The sequence below is a fragment of the Mugil cephalus genome, chromosome 7, assembly GCF_022458985.1.
Source record: "Mugil cephalus isolate CIBA_MC_2020 chromosome 7, CIBA_Mcephalus_1.1, whole genome shotgun sequence".
In the NCBI taxonomy this organism is placed as follows: Eukaryota; Metazoa; Chordata; class Actinopteri; order Mugiliformes; family Mugilidae; genus Mugil; species Mugil cephalus.
This window is the reverse complement of record NC_061776.1, coordinates 12,569,933-12,593,098: the sequence shown is the minus strand read 5'-3', so window position 1 is coordinate 12,593,098 and position 23,166 is coordinate 12,569,933. Positions and strand designations below refer to the sequence as shown.

At 43.5% G+C, this 23,166-nt stretch overlaps 1 protein-coding gene across 2 annotated transcripts in view; it reads left to right on the top strand.

Annotated features, from left to right (window-relative positions):
- Positions 1 to 41: 41 nt before the first annotated feature.
- Positions 42 to 23,166, top strand: part of b4galt2 (UDP-Gal:betaGlcNAc beta 1,4- galactosyltransferase, polypeptide 2) — a 187,256-nt gene continuing 164,131 nt past the window's right edge. The window contains exon 1 of one of the 2 annotated variants that reach the window (XM_047588864.1): positions 42 to 527. The gene's annotated coding sequence lies outside the window, so the exon portion shown is untranslated. The other variant, XM_047588865.1, reaches the window with a different exon arrangement.

Sequence of the window (23,166 nt, the reverse complement as noted above, 5' to 3'; positions counted from 1 at the left end):
ATGTTTTATGTGACGAGCGGACTATAAAAAAGGCGAAGGAACATCTGGACCGCGCAGGCTTCCGTAGGCAGCAGGAGCGGCGGTGGGGACCTGCCCGCTGCCTCAGCCCGAGAGCATCTCTCCTCCACTGTCTCACCATCCTCACCAAAACACAGCGGGATGACGGAAATTCACGGGCGCAGCAGCTATCTCGTCCCCGGTTTGCGGTAGAATATCGTTGCGGGTGGCGCTAGCCGCCTGGCCGGCGTAACGCTGCACAACATGAGGCTTTCTCCCCCTGATGAGGAGCGGACATAATAGCCTGTCTGTGGAGCCGAAGAGGGGATAGTTATCCTGAGCAGAGTCGAGCTAGGCACTGGCTCCAGCTTGTTGGGATTTTTTCTTTTTTTTAAATGAATTTATTTTTTACACATCATTGTTTTTACAATTAGTGAGTTTTTTTTTTATTGCATTTGCTGCTGCTGTGAATAAAATCGGCTCCACCAGAGAAGGTGCACACATACAAGTATCCGCCTGACAACATCAAGGTAGGTGCTCTCTCTATCTGTCTCTCTGCTTGTTTTCTGGGATGCATTGTTTCATTCATCCACGCTTTCCTTTGTTTCCGTGCAGCCTCCGCGCATTCATCCCGCAGCTTTCAGCGTGTTACTTTGTTTTTGGTTATTGCTTAAATTCCGCCACATGATCTGGCTCCGATCCCTCCTTTGTTATCGTGGACATTTCCACGAACTAGCAGCATCTTTACACCCGCCATACTAGGCTCCACTCAGCCCCTGTTTCCTTTCACAGTAAATGAGCCAACGCGCAGACTGCGACTGAGAACCACGCAAAACCATCCACTCCACTTTGTAAAGCTCTCAAACATCCACTCCGAGGCTGGAATTTGCCACGATTGCTGGTACTGTTATTTTTTTTCATTTTAAGGAAGACATGGGAAGCTGACTACGGCATCCCGTGTCTAATGGTCCAGTAACAGCTCACTAAGAGCACTAGTGTGCACAGCCACTGTTACACTGGGGGGAATGAGAGAGAAGAGGAGGGGAGGGTGGGGGGCTTCTTCATCAGGAAGCTTAACCTAACCAGGCGTTTACACAGAAGCCCCACACCTAGACCTTAATCCACTCTGACATCTCTCTCATTTGTGACACCCTGTCTCTTTAGGGCTGATCCTATGAAGGATACCAGGAGCAAATGGTCTTGAACTAACTGACTTTGAGAAGTGTTTTTAATTATTTATTTATGCACAAATTTACATTTTTCAGTTGATTGTGAGCTCACGCTGTTTGTGGTGAGGATGCAACTGTGTTTTATTTTCCTTCATAAAATCACTTCATAAAATGTAAAAAAAAAAAAAAAAAAATAGAAATGTCCCTCACAATTAGTTTATCAGTGCATTTTATTGGCCAGCATTAGATGACAATCAGGAAATGACACCAAACTGATAATGTGGAACTATGGGGGTGGTGTTTTATTCTGGAAAGTTGATGATCTAAGTAGCTGCTGTGGTGGAAATTTAGATCGACTGATACTTCATTAATCCGAAAGTTCACACAATTGCACTGTTGCTGCAGCAGTGTACAGGCCGTCAGCATGACATGCATAATATATAACCAAAAATACTGAACAAATTATGAAAACATACATCTATATACACGATATTTACAAGAATAATAAATTAACTGAACAGTAAAAAATGAAATTGCAATGAAATGAAATGAATTTACAGCTACCAACCAGACAGCCGCGTGCTCTATGTGCAGTCACAATGAGTCCAATTTGAGTTGGAAAATGAGAAATCACAAACAACTCTGAGCTTTTTTATTTTTTTTGTGCACAGACAAGGCGCCAAGCATTCAGAGTGACAAATAAACCTAGAATACAAAGTTAAGTTCTGTTTATTTTTTTTACTTCTTATCTACTGAAGGTCACGTTGTTCACTCCTTTCAGCTATTTGTCTGGATCCTAGACACGCGCCCTGAAGGATAACAAGAGTATTACAGAACACATGACACATACCTCAATAGACTTATTATAGGAGCCTCTAAACCATGTGATCATTTCTATTACACTGCTGATTATTTTGCTGTAGTGTGACTATGAAAAAAAAAAAACTCAATACATAATAATGATAATCTAGATGCCTTTTAATAGTTAATATTTCATCAGAATAGACTCTCAGTTCACATGAATACGGGTTAAAATGAACTTTCCCAAGAAAGCCTCTCCTCATTTTTCTCCCTTCTTTTGGAGCTTTTGCCTTTATCACGCACTGTTATGGTGAGTAAGTTTATTCTTTCGTTGACGGCTGTTTTAAAGAGTTCTTTCTCAGTGTTTGTATGGACCATTTCAATTACACTCTCCTGACCCGCGTCTGCCTTATCTGTGACTCATCTGTGTAGCTTGACTCGGGCCTCATCAGATAGCAGAGAGGTGGTTATGACATCGAGGAGTTTAATTACAAGAGGCAGGGTTGCCTCCGTTGTAGATCAGCGCCATCGGGAGCCAAAAGGTCACCGTTTCAGTCGTGCCACAAGCGGGATGTTGTGTCACTGTTGCAATTCTCGCATCACCCCCGACTACATGCCACGATCCCATCCACCACAGTCTTTTTTATATAGTTTTTTTTATCTGCTCTGTCCTGCGCAGAGGAGGCGAACTCGCTCATTCAGCTCGGTCTCTCATGAATCTCGGTGAAATGAAGCAGCGAGGAGCAAAGCCGCTCATTTCAGATTGGTTTCCCCAGGTTTTCTCGTTGTCCTCACCTTGCCGGTCCTGACGGTGAGCGGCGGCTACAGATTCATTCTCCTGCTCGCTCTTTCATGTTGGGATTTGTTGTCATGGGAACTAACCAGGCCTTTCCTGAGTAACAAGGGGCGAGTTCAGAGAGGGACACCCCGCGTGTGTGTGTGTGAATTTGTAATGTCTTTTGATGTGGTTATTTATTTCTGTATTTTTTTTTTACTTTAGTTTTATATTCTATCACTCAGGAGCAAGTTTACACCCGGGCTCTGAAGCTTTTAGTAGGGTTGAGATGCTCAGTATGAAACACCACAACTTGTGGTTGTTGCCGTGAAACAGCTGAATTCTAATGAGATCTCATGATCACGTGAGAGTTTCCATGTGCATGTGAGGCCAAGTCCCAGTCGTTCCAACCACTCGTTGCTTTCTAGCTGTAGCCACATGTTTTAAGTGTAACGAGAGTGAGAGATGGTGGATTTCTGTAATGGTGCCTTTTATGCACTAATGTTCACATTGTAGCACACTACAATTATTTATTTATTTATTTTTTTGCCCAATTTTACCCACTATTCCCAGTTTTGTCAAAGACTGCACCAGTCTGCACTAGTTGGGGACAGTCGGCATGATCAGCTGGCACAAAAATCTTTTGGTGTGTGAGAGGAACAGACTCAACCCGAGCTCAGTCAATTTTATTTTTTTTTAAGCAGAATCCGGACGCCATTGGGTCGTGTGAACTGATTACAGACTCAAACACACACTGCAACGAGATGTAGCCAACAGCCAATGGAAAAAGAGAGGGTGGGATGCAGGAAGAAGTAGGGCTTCACAATGAATCGAATTTTAATTGTGATCACGATTTTGGCTGCCGAAATTAAATGAACCTGATCGTCGGCGATATTTACATTTAAAAAGCGGGTTCTGCTGCGTATATAATCAAGCAGTTTCTCAACCAGCGGTCAGCCGACCACCAGGGGGCGAACGTTTGGTTAAGACTTCGTTAAGCTGCCGGTTAGGAGTTACTCTGTGCATCATGTGGAGTGAGGAGCACCGTAGTGAGGTGATAGCGCCTCGATGGCCACGTCCATTTTCTGGACTTGTTTTGGATTTGGGGCGAGTGACGTGAAACCAGAACAAGTTTTATGCAGAGAGCGCAGCAGAGTTGTGTCACAACACAACTACTTCAATCGTCTAAAAAAAACATCACAAATTAAAGAATGAGGAATGCATGAAGGCCAAAGCTAACACCGCTTCACTAAATCAATGTCTGTTTTAAATGTTTTAAATTACTGTGTAAAATTTAAACAAATTTTACACATTTTACTATTAAACATCTGTTCTACTTTAAAGTAGTGCAGTAAAAGTTAAAGTAGTGCAATAAAGATACAGATGTTTTCCCTAACATGATGAATAATCGTGATTAATAGTTGTGATTATCAGTGCAGCCGTAATCGTGCAGCCCTAGGAAGTAGCAGAAACATAAAAAAAAAAAACAAAAAAACAACAGCACAGAAATGTGAGAGATCAATCGAACTCTGGCAGAAGCATGAGTGCTCATGTAACGTTGGTTGTGTAGCATACGACAACTATCGCCCTTGCGAGTGTTTGATGCGTTCAGTTGGCTTGAGTTGACCAATATTGTAGCCTGTGGTCTTTCAGTCGTCATACAAAGATCTTGTGAAGCCAGTCTGTTTCAAAATCTGCATGTGTGTCCCAAGCTTAAGGCGACAAAGAACTACAAAGCTTGCTACACTGACTGTTTACCTACTAGCTGCTGCTCCCTCTACTCCATCACACGCTGGTTGAACTTAGCCCGTGTTAGATGCTAATGGACAGATGGTTCCTCCAGTCACATGGCAAGTATTATTAAAACATACTCCAGGGGATGACTCCTGAAAACGTTGCGTTTAACCGAACCACAACTTTTCAATCCAGCCCCGGACCATGAATTCTTGAATATTTTACGGCTAGTTTCTTGCATGCTTTCACCATCACCAAGTAACAAATGTTACTAAATGCCCACATACCCACAGGAGGGGGGCAGCGCTGTTTAAAGGAACAGTTTGACATTTTGGGAAATGCGTGGCTCGTTGCCTGGTAACCTCATTGTCGTGGCTGCATCTGGGGAGTCCGTGTTGTCGGGCCGAGGCATGAAGCTGAATGTAAAACTATAGATTGTCATTTTTTACGTGTTTGTATAGATTAAGGAGGCTCAAAATTAACAGGTGGCGCTGGTGCGTTATTAAAAATGATTTGTTTTTCCGTTTATGCTGTCCGTTTGCAAAGCTAAGCTAAGCTGCTGCCCCGCCGTGGCTTCAACGCTAATGGACCACGAGAGAAGTGTCCATCTTTTCATCGAGCCGCAAAAGGTCAAAATGTCCAGCTATTTCTTCAAAGTGTTCTGATGATTCTTGGACAAAGCATCAACAAGTGAAGCCCTGACAACAATGCTCAGATAACCGGTCGGCCACAGATGCAACGTTTTCACAGTTTTCCTTACAGCTCGACCAAAACTCGAAATAATCTTTTTCTTAAATGCTAATAAACACAAAAATACTCGAACATCCAAGGACACGGGTTGATGGCACCAGCATCCTTTGCACTGGACAGTTGGGCAAATGTCCCACTGCTGTTTTTAAACCAGAAAAAGACACTCATTTAAGTAAACTGTCTAAAACCCCCACAGCAAATCCTCATCTCTCTCCCTCTGACTGCAATCCTTCTCCCAGTGAAGCCTTCCTTCCGCTGAACCACTTCATTTATTTCTTTGCTCCGCTGCCAAATGAGCAGCTGGATCGGAGAGCGAGGGAGGGGGGTGGTGGGAGGGGGGGAGCAGGAGAAAGGGGAACGGAGAAAGGAGGGACATGATGATGTTTCCACTGTAGTCCGCGGATTGTAACTACAGAGCGGACTTTGTTGTGTTTGTGTAACGCGGGTGCAGCGTTCACGCCGGGAAACGACAGACGACAGATTCCTCCAATGACTTTCAGAGCCAGATTTAGTATAACAACGCTCACCCAGTGTCAGTAGTGCCATCAGATACTTTCCCACACTGTGGCGTTTCTTCGGGTTCTCTGTTTCCCGTCGATTTCCAAGGCGGGGCAATTGTTCTTCGATGAGAGGATGCAGGAAGAAGAGCACAGAGGCTGTGTTTTATCAGATTTTTAGTTTTTTAACAGTCTCGCCTTCTTCAGATCAGAGGCTGCCGAGAGGCAATTTAATATTCTCATGCGGCGCTGAGTAGAGAAAGTTTGACGATAAAGATCTTCAGAGTTTTGTTCTAATATGGTCGACTTTTACTCCCTTCTGATCTGCCTTCTTCCGGTTCTTATCCCTTCTTAGCCACATTAAATGTAGTCAGTGCATGCACCCGTCCACACGCTTCAACAGGTAAAATCTGATCTGATCTGATCAGGTAAAATCTGTTTGCCTCTGTAATAGATCCAGATAAATAAATGAGGATCTCTTCACAGCTGGAAGCGATCCTGAATCGACGCGTTGGCCTCGAGTTACCGGAAAATAAAGAGTGGCCATCGCACAACTGTCTGCTGCAGGCTCAACTTTGTTAGCTGTTTGTATAAGATTTTCTTGTCCTTTTAATTTTTGGAAAAGAAATATTTGTATCCTTGAAAAAAAAAAACATTAGAAAAGCTGGAAACAGTAATAATAATGGCTGATAATTTTCTTGAATGGTTTTAAAACTAATGGATCCGTTATTCTTGTTTCATCCCCAGTTGCAATATTTTGAGGCCTTCAGCATTTTAAATGATTTCACTTATTTCCTAGAAACCACCTCCATTTAATTTCTGAGAAGCCAGATCACGTCCCGATACTTTCAGGAGGGACAATGAGATTTTTTTTATGTGGAACATGTCTGACATAATGAGGCCAGTTTAGATACTAATGTGAAGGATTGGGATTTTTTTGTTCATTTTTTTGTTCTTGGTGAACATTTTGTCCTCAAAGTTGATGGCCGAGGTTAAAGGCAGGAAAAATGGCCGTGTGTAAGTATTGGAGTGAGTTTGACAAGAGCCAAATTGTGATGGCTGGGGTCAGAGAGTCTCCAAAACTGCAGCTCTCGTGGGGCGTTCACAGTCTGCAGTGGCCACTGTCTGTCAGAAGTGGTCCAAGGAAGGAACAGCGGTGAGCTGACGACGGAGGCATTGATGCACGTTGGCAGCAACGACTAGCCCGAGCAACTGTAGCTGGAGAAGATAATGCTGGTTCTCAGAGAAAGATGTGAGAACGCGACGCATATGGGGCTGTGTAGCTGTACAGCCAGTCATGCTACCCATGCTGACCCCTTCCCTCCACCGACAATATGGAAACGAGAATGATGTATTTAATAATTTGTTCCTCAACCTAACCTTAACTTAGCTTCTTCTTTGGTTTGTTTTATAGCTCACAGAGCACATCCACGCTTTTGTTGTTTTTCTTCTTCTGAATACACTTGGTTAACAAGCACTAAAAGGTCAGTCCTGTGGTGGACTGCCTGATTCATTAGTGACTTGTCGTCATTTGTCTCCACCACAAATGGAGGCCAAAGCTCGCCCGGCGAAGCTTAAGTGCACAAACGGACCGGCTTCTTCCAATCGTTTCTCCGATGCACAGCAGGCAACAGTGGGGTTTTCATGCTTGTTACACACAAGCTATAGGTTGTTTCTCTGACGAAGCATTGATGAAGCGATCACTAAAAAGGGTCGACCAAAGGTTAAAGGAATACGTCGGCATTTTACCAATTATCCCTATATGATTACTTGCTGAGAGCTGAGGAGATCCCGTTGTCATGTCAGCATGGTACATATGCGGCTACGTCACCAGCTGCACGCTGACTGCACACTGAATTGCATATATCCTTGGCTAATTCAAATGTGCCAATGTGAGAAATGGAAATATTTGTAAAACCATGTATGAAACTATTTTTGTGTGTAAATATCTTTATTTCTGCTGTAAAGCTGGAAACGTTTTACACGGAGGTCTGAGTAAGTTTTAAGTTTGATTTCTAGCTGAAACACATCAAACGACCTCTGATGTTTCGCTCTTATTTAATGATAATGCTGATGCTGGTAATGATAAAATATTAGAGGAGGCCTTTTTTTTTTTTTTTTTTTGACCCCCTGCACAGTGTGTTGCATTGTTGTCATCATAGCCTGCGTCTTAGTGGCGTGACCCAGATCCTTCATAATGACGGCGTACACTGTGCTCTTTCGCTCTGCTTCCATCATCTCTCCCTCCCCCCTCTCTCTTTCATTTTTATGATATCATCGATTTCAGTCTTTCAGCAAGCGGATGGAGTCTTGAGTGGAAACCCAACCACAGTGTGGTTTATAATATGAAAATGTTTTTTTTTTTTGTGGCTTTGGTTGATTTCAGATGAGCTGCATGGTTAAATGGAAAGTCATTCCAAAAAAAAAAAAAAAAGCTAACAGACATGCTTCTTTTGAGTTCAACTTTTTGGGTAGCAGGTTTTGCTACTTTTCCAAATACATTACTCACACTGTTGAGGTAAGCCAAAGATAACTTTGGTCCGTCCCACTGTGCACCGTTTGATTTGTGGGAGATGAGCTTGCCTACAGCAAGATGTGCTGGTGCCACAAGAGAGCTCTGAGGCTCCACGCTATCAAGTGTAGCATGGCTAATGCATTTTTGATAAGAGCGGTAGGGCTGGCTTGTAGGTTAAAATGCAAGAGGCTCCGGGGCTCCAGAGGCAGAAGGTGGAGGAGGGAAGAAGAGAACGAAAGATGGAGACGCTCACGCTGTGATCTTCATCCAAAATAGACTTATTTACTGCTCAGATACTTAGCTTCAGTTTACGGGAAAAATACAACCTATTCAAGCAGAAATTTAGCCACTTGGGGGAAGCACTGCCTTCAAACGTTAACTTCTAAGTTGGTATTGAAAGTTAACTTCAGTTACTGACATTTCAGGAAAATGTCAGGAAAGCACGCTGTAGTGAATAAAACTCTTGCACCGCTGTTATCGGAGCAGTGCATTCTGTGTCTGGGTGAACGAAAATAACTCTCCGGACCAGCAGGTGGCAGAAGTCTGTATTCGTAATTTAAAGCTGCGAACCGGAAGAGCCACCGTTAGCCCATGTTTTCTCACTTATGTGCTGGAAAACTTTTGGGATCTGAGCGGCTGCAGAAGCAACAACTCTGTTAAGCTAACCAGCTGTTAATGCTACTTTCTGTTTAACAAAACACAGACAAGAATCGGATTAATCCAAACTGTCAAACAACCGGTTAAAAACCCAAGAGATGCTAAGGGTGTCTGCTAATGCAAAACAATTGATTATAGTCACTGTAATGAACGAAAACCAAATAATCCACACGGTCACGCAGAAGCATCTTCACATGGAACTAAAAATGGAAGTCGTATATCTGTTGTCTTCCTCGTTACTTGCCAAAAACATGAGTCTATAAAATAAACTAAACGAGGCGTGCAGCCTGAGGGCACTGATGAGAACATCTGCTCGAGAGCCTGAGACTCACCCATGATGAAGCGGCGGCTATACTGTATGTGTGTTTTCGTCTGTTCTGGTCCGCCTGTCTTTGTGAGGACCAGAGTGAGCGTTAGACCTCGTGAGCGAGGACATTTGTGGGAAGTGAGGACGTGTCCTCTCAGAGATGGAAGAAGAAATGTGTTTGTGTGCGCATTGGTGAAGCATCTCTGCATCTCTGCATGGGGAAGGGGAGGCCTTCTGCTCTGTTGCGTTAAACCTTATTACAAATGATCAATGGTGATGTCACTGGCCTGAGTACATGTGGACAAGCTAAGCTCGTTTATGCTAAAAGGATAGAAGTGCAGGATGTGGAGACCTGTTTAAACTGCCCATAAGCGCTGCGACTGACAGCTTTGCCCTAACACTCCACTTCACACCCTTTCGTTCATCTTTGAGCTTCATGTGCATCGCCAGTGTGACCTTTGGTCCGTGTCTAACGTATGGAGATGCCCTTGAGCGTGACACAGTGCTGACTCTGTAGCTGAACCCTGACACAAAATTAAAACTTTCTTTGAGGATTTGATAAAACGGCACTTTTTTTTTTCCCGATAATCTAACTGTGACGGTAATTCTGAGTTATGTGGTGTGTTACTGTGGCACCTCTGAAGTGTTATGTTACCTGCGGCGGAAGCTCACCTGGTAGGAGGGAAGCCTGAGGCATTTTGAGGTGTGACAACCTCGGAGAGAACAGGTAAATGTTGTCAGATGAGAAAACGGTGGCTGAATGTGTGTGAAGATACCAGAGGTGTTTTGCAACACGCGGAAAATCCAGTAAAATTCTTTCATTAGAGGCAGAAATCCCTGCAATAGTCTTAGGTTTGTATCCGTTTAATGTAGAGTACACCTTCAAGGACAGCTATGCTTTACATACTGCATCATCCTACACCAATCCGGCATATCATTATGACCACCTTCTTAATATTGTGTAGTGAATTTGGAGGCCACGTCAACACCTTGTGCTGTTTTTCATATTTTTTGAGTCGTGTCACGGCTATGGGTTGGGGCATGTCTGGTCTGGTCTAGGGGGGTGGTACATGTCTAAATAACACTCACACGAATGCCAGAAGTTTCCCAGCAGAACATTGGAATTGTCACAATATAGTCAATGTTATTTACTTCACCTGTCAGTGGTGAAAAGACACTGACAGGCAAACAGCAACCTCTCAAAGTTAAAAACCAGGTACGACTAAATGTACGGCTTCCTGGAATGATTGAAGATGTGTTGTCATCCTCGTGATTTACATGATTATTAGATGATTCACCATGCCTTTTGAATGTCCCCTTTCAGAACAACTATGAAAAACACATGATTTTTGAGACACACTGGTTGAACAAATATACAAATATACACTCGTTCTTTAGTTTGAGAAGCCTTAAAGACTTTTTAACCTTTGTTAATGACACACAGTTTATCCTGCAAAATCAAACTAAATTAAATTTGGATTCCATAAAGCTGCGCAGCTCACATTTGCGTTTGAAGCTGTTACGTCCACCTGGTAAAACCAGGTGTCAGACAACACGACAACCAGTAAACAAACAAGTCTTGTGAAAATGAGCAAGCGTGATTTATTGTAACAAAGGAAAACAGGCTAAGGTGAGGGAGGATGGGACAAAGAGGTTGTGCCAAATAAAATGAAAGTAATATAACAAAAGACGGCCTATCTGAGCTACCTCTGGGAAAAGAAAATCAACAAAAATGCCTAACTGGCTTGTCTACCAAGAGACTTTCCCCAAAACAATACAGCGGTGGCACAACCCATAAACCTAGTGGAATAACAATAATCACCTACGTGAGTGCACAATATGTACAGGGTACCCCATCTTACCTAGTCCCAAAACCCTCCAACACAAACCTGAATACACAAAAGTCGCTGCAAGAGCACTAAAAGACAAGGACAGCAAAATCATGTGCAGCCAAATCAAGAGGCAGGAGAAAAGAGAGTGAAGGCCTGAGACGTCCTCCATCTTAAGGTTTCTCCTCTGTTGTGATTGGCCAATTGACGAGGTAATCATCCAATAGCCTGTCTACACAGGTGAGCAGCGTCTCTGCAGCCATTACCTGAAGAAATAACAGGAAAGGGGAGGGGAGACACAAACACACAGAGTACCTGGCTGCCTGGCACGTAACACCCCCACCCATCTAAGTTCAAACATCATGTTTGGAACTCCATCATTCACTAGAACTACAAAGCACGTGACAAGGCATCAGCCATAACATTCTCAGACCCCTTTTTATGACAAATTTCGAGGTGGTAGCTCTGAATGATCAAAGACCAGCGCATGAGACGTTGGTTGTGATTATGCATCCTGGAGAGAAACACAAGAGGATTATGGTCTGTGAAAACCTGAATGGGCTTCACACTGGATCCGAGATAAACTTCAAAATGTTGCAGGGCAAACAGTAGTGCAAGAGTTTCCTTTTCGATGGTAGAATACTTAAGTTGATGTGTGTTGAACTTTCGTGAAAAGTAACTCACAGGATGAGCGATGCCCTGGTGGTCCTCTTGTAGAAGAACAGCTCCAGCACCAACTGCACTGGCGTCAACTTCAAGCTTGAAGGGTAGTGAGAAATTTGGTGCAGACAAAACAGGAGTGCAACACAGTAGACTTTTTAGACTCTCAAAAGATTGTTGACACTCGCTAGACCAACTGAAGGGTTTTGAGGGACTGGTCAAGGTGGTCAACGGAGCAGCTACAGAGGAGAAGTTTTTGCAGAACCGGCGATAATAGCCAGCCATCCCAAGGAAACGCCGCAACTCTCTCCTGGTGGTCGGTATGGGAAATGTAGTGATGGCGGAGATTTTTGCATCCACAGGACGTACCTGTCCCTGACCAACCTGCTGACCAAGATAAAGCACAGTGCCTTTTCCAAATTCACATTTGGCAAGGTTGAGTGTAAGAGATGCACCGGACAGACGGGTGAAAACTTCCCTTAATGTAGCCATGTGACTAGGCCAATCATCTGAATACACAACAATGTCATCCAGATATGCTCTGCAGTTTGCCACTCCTCCCAGCACCTTACTCACTAGCCTCTGGAAAGTAGCGGGCGCATTGCACAGACCAAAGGGCATCACAGTGTACTGGAAGAAGCCGTCAGGGGTTACAAAAGCTGAAATCTCTGAAGCATGTGGGGTTAAAGGAACCTGCCAGTATCCTTTTAGCATGTCAAGTTTACTGACAAAGTTTGCTGGGCCGATTTCATCAATACAATCATCAATAAGAGGTAATGGATGTGCATCTGGAACAGTTACAGCATTTACCTTGCGAAAGTCGGTACAGAATCTTGGACTTCCATCCGACTTTGTATCCAGAAGACAAGGGGAGCTCCATGGACTAGAACTTGGTATTGCGAATCCATTCTGGAGGAGATAGTCAACCTCTTTCTTCATGATCTCCCTCTTAGTGGGATTAACCCGGTAGGCGTGCTGTTTGATCGGTACTGGCTTTGTCAGAACAATATCATGAGCAACAACAGACGTTTGAGACGGAATGTCATTAAACAGACCTGGGAAATCATGGATAAGCTTCTCAACATCACAACGCTGGTCCTCGGAGAGATGAGACAAGTGGTGGGACAAATCAGACAATATCTCAGTGTTACTGAGCCTAGCCCCCTGTGCTGTAGCACTATGCATCACCAACCCATCATCATCGTCAAGTGAGCTCACCTTTGAGATGGAAGCCATAGGTGAGACGGCGATCTGCACATCTTGAGTCGTAGCTGACGCATTCCGATTCTCCCTGGAGCAGTACTGTTTCATCATGTTGACATGACACAGCCTGGACCGACGCCTACGGTCAGGGGTTTTGATGACATAGTTCGTCTCACTGAGTTTTTTCTCACAACATAAGGACCAGAGAATTTAGTCGAGAGGGTAGAACCAGACACAGGCAAGAGAATTAGAACTTTGTCACCCGGTTGAAAGGAGTGGACAGTCGCTCTTCGATCATAAAGTCTCTTCATCTTCACCTGGGAAGAGGTCAGGGCGTCTCTAGCCAAAGAGCAGGCTAGCTGGAGTCGATCCTTGAGCTTGGTCACATACTCAGAAATACTTGTGACTCCTTTCTCTGGCATAACCAGTTGCTCTTTAAGGACCTTTAAAGGACCCCGGACCTCATGTCCAAACACTAGCTCAGCAGGACTGAAACCTAGCGACTCTTGTACGGCCTCACGTGCAGCAAACAAAACAAATGGGACACCATCATCCCAATCCCTCTGAGACCCATAGCAGTGCTTGCGCAACATGGATTTCATGGTCTGGTGAAATCGTTCCAGTGCCCCCTAGCTTTCCGGATGGTATGGACTAGATGTTATCTGATCAATACCTAAAGTTTTAAGCACCTGGGCAAACATTTTAGACTTGAAATTGGTGCCTTGATCTGACTGAACGACTCTCGGCAGACCAAACACAGTGAAAAACTTTACTAAAGCCTTGGTAACAACTGGAGCCGTTATTTTCCGGAGTGGGATGGCTTCTGGAAACCTGGTGGAAGCACACATCACGGTTAGGAGGAATTGATTTCCAGCCATAGTTTTTGGCAACGGTCCTACACAATCCACAATGACTTTCTCGAATGGCTGCCCCATGACTGGAATGGGACAAAGTGGTGCGGGGGGAATGACTTGGTTTGGTTTTCCAGTAATTTGACACAGATGACATGTACGACAATGATGAACCACGTCAGATTTGAGTCCTGGCCAAAAGAAATTTTTAAGGACTCTGTGGTACGTTTTGGTCACCCCCATGTGTCCTGACCATGGGTGATCATGAGCTAAGGACAGTACCTGAAAACGATAGGCCATAGGAACAACGATCTGGTATGTTGCACTCCAATTTTCATTTTCATCCGAAGCATCGCTAACCCAGCGACGCATCAACAGGCCATCATCATACACATAAGCCACTTTCTTCGTCCTGGCTTCCCTTGGGCTGAGAGCAGAGGAACGACATTTTAAAAGTGTACTATCACCTTCCTGGGCTGCAATAAATTCCTCTCGGTTGGCTGGTAGGTTCATAACCTGCGAGCTGGAAGAGGATGACGCAGCGTCAGCAGGTTTGACCTTTACCTGAGTGTTGAACTCAGGTATCACAGCATCAGGATCCTGCTCAATAGCCATAAAGGAGTCAGACAAGTCCACACCATATTTCTTCGACTGGGCTCTGGTTATCACACAAGCAGGAAAGATAGCAGTGTTCTGGGTTGCATTGTCAGACTCAAGGTTGAGATCAGGTCTGTCCAGCACCTCAGGGGCAGGCACAACCTTGTCTCCAGCTATGTCATTGCCAAGGATGAAATCAACACCTTTAATGGGCAAGACAGGAAGAACAGCCACTTCAAAAAATCCACTGACCAAAGGACACTGAAGATGGATCTTGTGCCGAGGAGCAAGAATGAAACCCATTTCAACACCCCGCACAACTGCACTTGAGTGACATGATGATTTGGATGTTAAAGGTAGGATGCCCTCTAGAATAATCGACTGGGCTCCTCCTGAATCCCTCAGAATAGATACTGACCGGTGATCTTTTGGATCCCCAGTTAGTGAAACAAAGCCTTCTGAAATAAAGGGTCTAAAACAGGGATCAGGTTCATCATCATCAGCCTCATTTTGTGATGTTGCAGTGACAGGAAGAGAAACAGTCTTAATGAGGCTCATGCCTTTCGGTTGGGAGGAGCTAGAGGGAAACTGTTGCTTACGCTTCAGAGAAAGACAGTCGGCAAGAACATGGCCCTTCTTGTGACAGTAGAAACACTCACGAGGGCCATGAGGGGGCAGCTGTGGTCCCCTAACCTTTTCAAAAGGAGCGTAGCCTGCATCAGGTTTCATTGGGCGTGACAGTGGCTCTCTGTCAGGGCGGGAAGATGACATAAACACATTCTTGTGAGTTAGAACAAACTCATCGGCCAAGACCGCTGCTTTAGATAGGGTAGTAACTTTTTGTTCATTTAAGAAAATCACCATCCTCTCAGGCAACGCATTCTTAAAGTCCTCCAGCAACATCAGCTCACGAAGGGATTCAAAACTGTTCCTGGCATCATTAGTACTGCACCATTTGTCAAAAAGAACCCCTTTTTCTCGTGCAAACTCAACAAAGGTTTGCCCACTTGACTTTTTATGATTCCTGAACCTCTGCCTGTAGGCCTCTGGCACAAGCTCATAAGCACGCAAAATAGACTCTTTGAGCACCTCATAGTTCAAGCTATTCTCTAAAGAAAGAGGAGGACATGACTTCCTGTGCTTTACCCACAAGCTTACATTGCAGAAGGATAGGCCACATCCCCGTCGGCCACTTTAGTGCGGTTGCAATTCTCTCAAATGCACTGAAATAAGAGTCGACCTCTGTCTCTCGAAATGTTGGCACCAGAGCAATGTTTTTACTGACGTCAAAGCCTTGTTCATGGAAAACTGTCTGTGAAGAGGAGGGGAGGGGCCTCACAGACGGCTTTATCAACCCGAGGTGTGGCCTGTGCCACCTGCGGTCCCCCTTCTTCATCTAAGTCAGAGGAAGCACTTAGTCTAACCACAGAAACTCCCTCTAGAGGAACCTCAGCTTCTGGCTGAACAGAGTCAACAGAGTCTGTAAGGACCTTTAGCTCCATAAGCCTTTCCAGAACTTTATTTTTTATTTCCTTTTTAACCCCATACTTCTGTACAGCAATATTAAAGTGTGCTGCAATACACAACAAGTCATATTTGCGACACAAGTCAAGTTTTTCAAAACTGGGATCGTCAAGGAAGTTCTGCAAGTTAAAGCTCATGCTTACCCTTAATGCCACCACCACGTCAACTCATCAGTTTTTGGTTGTCTTAGCTCAGGAAAAAAGATCCCGGACGAGCCCCCAATTGTGTTACGTCCACCTGGTAAAACCAGGTGTCAGACAACACGACAACCAGTAAACAAACAAGTCTTGTGAAAATGAGCAAGCGTGATTTATTGTAACAAAGGAAAACAGGCTAAGGTGAGGGAGGATGGGACAAAGAGGTTGTGCCAAATAAAATGAAAGTAATATAACAAAAGACGGCCTATCTGAGCTACCTCTGGGAAAAGAAAATCAACAAAAATGCCTAACTGGCTTGTCTACCAAGAGACTTTCCCCAAAACAATACAGCGGTGGCACAACCCATAAACCTAGTGGAATAACAATAATCACCTACGTGAGTGCACAATATGTACAGGGTACCCCATCTTACCTAGTCCCAAAACCCTCCAACACAAACCTGAATACACAAAAGTCGCTGCAAGAGCACTAAAAGACAAGGACAGCAAAATCATGTGCAGCCAAATCAAGAGGCAGGAGAAAAGAGAGTGAAGGCCTGAGACGTCCTCCATCTTAAGGTTTCTCCTCTGTTGTGATTGGCCAATTGACGAGGTAATCATCCAATAGCCTGTCTACACAGGTGAGCAGCGTCTCTGCAGCCATTACCTGAAGAAATAACAGGAAAGGGGAGGGGAGACACAAACACACAGAGTACCTGGCTGCCTGGCACGTAACAAAGCAGTCGATGTCTGAAAACGTCTTCCTTTTTGTGTTGCTGTCTTGAAGCGTGGCTGCATGTGAGGCTGGATATTTGACAAGCCCGGGCTGCTCGGTTGGAATGACAAGTGCCATTGCTCAGAAAGCCGTGTGTGGAGAGGAGCACGCAATTTGCACCTAGAGATTCCTCCACCTCGCGCGCACACTGACCTTTACTGAACTGGAGCTCTGCTGTAAATTTGGGAACTTGTTTCTAAAAGGTTATTCTTCAAAATCCCCGGGGCTCACTTTTGACTACTTGGCCTTGATGATACTGTAGCTGAGTGTGAACTCAACCCACAGTGATCCACTGGAGCTAACCAACAGTTAACAGCGTAGGATTAAAAAAGTCTCTATAGATCGTAGATCAGAGATCATCTGAAATTCTTCAAAGGTTCACTCATTTTCTCTAACTTCTAAACACAGGGCCAGTGTAGACATGAAACTCTGCGTTTCTAGTTTTTGGATAAAAATCATAATTTGGAACATGCATCGCTCTTGCGCCTTCCTTCAAAATAAGGTGTTTTTGTTTTGAGTGATCCCTTCAAATTAAAAGGGCAGTCACAGATCATCTCTCCTTCCAGCATATGTTTGGCCTTGACTCGATGAATTATGTACCCTCACAAATTACCAGTCTGGCCACTTGTCTGGCAGCCAATTCAAATTTTAAGATACAGATGTTGTCGACATTCTGACGGCTTCAGTTGGCCCTTCGTCTAAACGCGCTTTTTGATGTGTGTGTGTCCATTACATTTGTGACAAGACAATGACTTACACTGCCAGGCCAAAACAAACAAACAATCGAAAAAAACAGTCGCCACCAAAATATTACGTTGCGCCGCCTTTAGCTTTGCACGCACTCGCTGTGGCATCGATGAGCTTCTGCAACGTCACAAGATTTATTTCTGTCCAGTGTTGCATTAATATTTCACCAAGATCTTGTATTGATGATAGGCGAGTCTGACCGCAGCGTATCCCAAATATTCTCGGAGGATTTAAAGTCTGGACTCTGTGGTGGTTTTGCGGTTTGCCTCACCGATTACTGGTTTTCTTAAGGCTACACAGCTGTTCAGTCCCAATCCCTTGAGTTCCCTTCACATTGTACACGTGGAAACGCTCCTTTTTTCACTATGAAACATATCCTTGAGTTCTACTCTTGTTTTTCTTTGATTTTATTTCACCAAACGTTTAAGAGAATCTGTCAGTATTTTATCTCTGACCACATTTTTTCCTTGAAGACGATGGTTCCCCACTGTCCTTCCAGTTTTTTATAATACGTTTGACAGTTCTTAACACAATTTTAATAGTTTCTGCTTCAGTCTCCTTGGATGTTTTCTCTTCTTGATGAATTCCGATGATTTGACCCTTCTCAAACACGCTAACATCTTTTCCATGACCACGGGATGTGCATCAGCTGGGGTTAAATAACTTGTTGCCAGCTGAAGAAATTATCCAACAGGAGGTTCATATCTGTTTGCTTAGTGGCGACTTCCTTCTTGGCCAGGCAGTGTATTAAGTAAGTATGTTTATAGCTTGCTTATGTAGTGTAAAGACTTGGATTCAGTGATTCTAATTATTCTTACGTGTTACGTCTTCTGTGCACTGTTTCCTCGCCAAAATGACGTAAAGTTACGCTTACTTCAACAATTCGTATAAGCACTATACAAAACTGTAAGGGAACATCTGTAAATGTGTGAACACAACCAGCTTCCTCGCAAAGGCGGAGAACACGGTGCGCTGCTGCTGCAACTTTAAGCTCTGCAGTGTTATTAAAATGTAAATTTCAGAGCTGCACGTTAACTGATGAACCGCAGAGCATTCTTATTCATAATTTAAGGCATATAACTAATAAGAACCATGATAGGATTATCCTAATTTCCATATCCAGACCCTCAACATGGCCACACTCGGTTACACTTTCACCGCTAGAACTTTAAGACTGGATTTCACAGCGAAGTAAACAACAGCAGGTTTTTGTCGACTCCGTCAAAGTAATGTTGACTTATCACTTACGCACCGTCCACATATCGCCCATCGCCTGTCACTGTAGCTGACAGCTTCGGTGCCAGTGGATATTCCAGGCTCTGGTTGCCTAGGTAACAATGTTGTATTTTCTCACCTTAATCGTTTTTTTTTTCATGTGAAACAAAAGAACATAAAAATAAATTGCTAGTGTATTGGCAGAGCTTGCCAATACACTAGCAGCTCCATATTTGAACATAAAGTAAAGGACCCACTGTTCCGTGTGATGCTCCAGGCCATCTAAACGTTTAAAGGGGCTATATAAGGGTATATTAATCCACTGTTGATCCTGTTGGCCGTCCCCTCAAAGCTGAGAATACTTCAGCTTGGCATCTGACCACTTTGTCTGCCAAACTGTCTGAAATTTCCTTATGGTCCAATGGTCTCTTGCTGCCACATCCCTGCTAGTCACTTTCCTACTGGATGCTCCTTTAAACTCTTTGAGTTGTTTGAAACCCCCATTTAAAGCAGGATTTAAAACACAAACTCCAAAGAAAAATGTTTTAAATATGCACTCAGCCCACATGCACTCACTTGCCACTTTGTTAGGTACACCTGCTCAATTGCTTGTTAACACAAATAGCTAATCAACCAATCACATCGCTGCAGTTCAGCGCATTTAGGCGTATGTATATATATATATTTTTATACCCTGTGTTGTGCCCCAATACCTGCAATATACCTTTTCAACTGACAGGTTCTTCCATAACACACTGTTCATTTTCTAGAGTCATACAGAGTAGACCTCTGTGGCAATTTCTGCTTACGGCGAATAAAAATAAAAGTCCAGAATTACACAATAAAGCGTCACGGCTCAAGCGTAACAAGAAATGTTGATCTCTAATGTGCGGATGCATCTGTGGAGGAATTTAAAGAATACATGTTGTGAAAGCTTTGTGCCAAAGGAAAGCCGAAAAGCGTCACTAGCAGTTTCGTTCATTTACCTGTTCATTTACGGCAAGTTCTAAGACGAGCAAGGAATGTGTAAATGCAAACAAAAAAGTTTAGATTAAGTTAAAATATACTCGGCGCGCTTTTGCGAAATGAAATGGAACTGACAGTCTGCTTAGTTTCGTGTTTTCCTCTTTCTCTTTTCTCCTCCCCCTCCTCCTCTCTTTCTGAGGTCATTTGATCTCATATTCTGTTGAACGTTAACATCTCAAATTCTGGTTGAGGTTTAGCTTTCAAACTCATATTTTTTTGTTTTTCCTTTTATTTTTGCTACTAACTGGAGATGTACATTTTGTTTTTTTAATTCTGCAAGAAAAGCGTCTGATTTAACTCCGTCAACAGCATCATGAAAGATACATGTGCTGCATTTCTTTTTGATACTGGAAACCCATCAGAAAGATCACAGAAACCCTGTTTGCCTGTGGGAATAGTGAAGGTTAAAAGTTTTATCACGAGATACATAAGTGCCGATTGGTGCATTTTTTATTTATTTATTTATTTGCTGAAAATTGAAAACAACCAAGAATATTCAAAAAGAAATGTCATTAAACAGATACAAAAGCAGAAACGAAGCAGAAATGTCTAGTGCATGAAAAGCTGAAAGCAGCAAATGTGTTGCACCGCTTAAGTTATTAGGATTCAAATGCAAATACCTTCAGTTTTGTTGATTAATCTGCAGATGTTCTATATATTTCACCCTCATCCTGACCTGCGGTTTGAGGAATCGAGAAGTGTTGCAGAAGTAACGCTGTGGAAGGCAAACTGACACAAAGTTCCTCTGGCGGGAAAAGATCAATAAGAGTCCAAATGGCAAACTCAGCTCCAGCATATCAGCAGCATATCCCCTCAGCATGCAGGTTGTTATTGAGGTTATTCTGGAGAATATTTAGGACAGTATTTATCATTGTGATGGATTGTAGCAATAATAATGACATACACCCATCAGCCATAACATTATAACCAACTTCCTTATATTGTCTCATTTGTGCCTCCAAAATCGTTCTGACTTATCATAGTGTGGGCCTTCTGAGGGTGTCCTGTGTTATGTGATGATATTGTATGGTGTTAAAACCATGAGAAAAAATCTGCTTTAAGGTGCCATTGTAAGCAGTTAATTTTCGCTGGTCGCACGTTACATATGGAGCTCAATAATTGTTGTTCTTTCTTCTTATTCTTGAGTAATTGTTTTAATCATTTGGCATTCCTACTCTAAATGTACCTGTACAGCTTTAATTCACTTCCTTTCATGTCTCACGATTCACAGTGATTGGTTACTCCTGCCAGTCTTGGCGTTGAGGGAGAGCTGGGAACATATTTGCTTTTGGGGCCCACAGACAGAACTTGACACCTGGCCATAATGTGAGAGGTTTCCATACAACTTCAGTGGCACCATTAAGTTTTTTTTCTGTCAGCAGAAGTGGCCTTTTTATACCTAGAGTTGAACTGGGAGTTTGTGCATCTGATTAAAGGCTCCAGCGTGGTGCTGCATTGTTGCTGCGTAGAACTTTGTGTGCACATGTTTGGCTGTCGCAGCTGTTTCAAATAACATGTCGGACATCCAGAATTGTAGGCTAGTGTTGTTGGTTTGTTTCACTGGATGAAGAACTTCTCGGTAGTGGTGCACGATTAACACATGCGTTCTTCATTTTGCGTTTTTTTTTTTTTTTTTTCCTCATCTTCATAGTAAACCCTGCTGTGGTCATGCTCTTTGCTGTTCAAGCCAACCTTTTTTAACCAGCGTTTGTAGCGGACGATGCATTACTGGCTTGTTGGATGACCTTCGCTTTGGTGTTGATTTAATTCCCCCAATCCTCACTCAGTGTAGACGAAGAACTAACCGACACCGACCTGGAACCATGAATCGACAATAAGGCTACGTTTTCTGCAGCTTCTCTTGAATAAAGAGTGGGCAATACTTCAGGTCTAATATGATTACATGACATAAGGTAGATTATTGTTATTTCACCTGCTCATCTTTTCCCTTTGTTCACATTCTTTCACCCCTCCTTGTTTTTGGTTTCCAATGTCTCTTTGATTGTTTTTTACTCATGTTCTCTTTGGTTGCTCATAATGTTGGTAATGACAATGGTCCCCTCGTCCTCTGGACTGTCCAGTCTTTATCTGCTCATTTAGAGGCAGCCACTACAGGTGGAAATGAGCAAATAAAAATAAGTAGCTCAGCTCCACTTCACATGTTTTCAAAGTGTTTCTCTTAGGGTTCCTTCCAAAACCTATTGCTGTCGTTAAAAAGGGAATTATGAGGATCCTTGAATAAACTGGTTACATAAGTGAGTTGCTGAAGCCATCTCCGTTTCTTGTTTTCTCTTTCCCAGGTCTTTATCTCCATCTCATTGTGAAGTTTTAAGGATTTAATGGATTCGTTCTTGCCGTTGTAGTCCCCCCCGCCCTCCAGTTCAGTTTACATTTTTGCATCAAGTTTAAAGTGAGCGCTCTCCTCCGGCTGTGCATACAATCCCCAGATCCCTGAGAGAGACAGACAGAGAGAGAAAATAAAGGACGGAGAGTTGGAGTTAAGTGCCAGAGACACAAATGAAACTTGTGTGCGTTGTCTGGAAAAAGGTTAGGCGGGTAAAATGTTAGCAAACGAAGAGACTGGTGCAGGCGGATGTAGCAACCATAGGCTTGGTTTATGTACCCCACATGAGAGGAAAGGACGCACAAGTATCTACATTGATCTCTGGTAAGTCCTGAGCAGCTGGTCGTCCGGGTCAAATCAGACTATTAATCCCGTCTGTGGATTAATTTCATTTGATTTTCAGCCGTGCCACACTTCACTCTTACACCGTTCAATACCTGCCGCACATCAGTGGGTAACCCCCATGATCCCTGAGCTTTGTAGTTGAAGCAGAAAATGGGGTAAAACTTTTAAGTCTGTCTCACCGATTATCTGTCCAAATGCCTGACTGCATGTTCAGGGGAGAGGGAAAAAAAAAAAAAAAAAAGGATAAATACATAGATGTATTACACACGAGGCTGTTTAGTCACTGAAGAGCGTCGTGACTGGGGAGATAAATCCTGCACACGCATTATGGTGTGACTGACATGTGGTGTCTGGTCTTTCGGTCAGCAGAAATCCATCTCATTTACCGGCAAGTTACACACACACACACACACACACACACACACACACACAGTAACATTCACATGCACACACCCTCGAGGCTCAGTCTTGGCAGTCCTCACTTTGCTGCCCACAGACAAAAGACACTAGCCAACTATCTGGACAGGCAGCCTTCAGCTCAGTCACTCAACATGTGTTTAAGATTGTTCCATTTTGCCTCAAGACAGCATAAAGAATCAAACGTCAAGCCTAGATACCAGATGGGGCTGAATTTTTCACAATTATTCAATTATTCGATCAGTTGGTTCAGGTCTTTCATTCTTTGAATTAGTGCCATTGTCAATTCAAAATA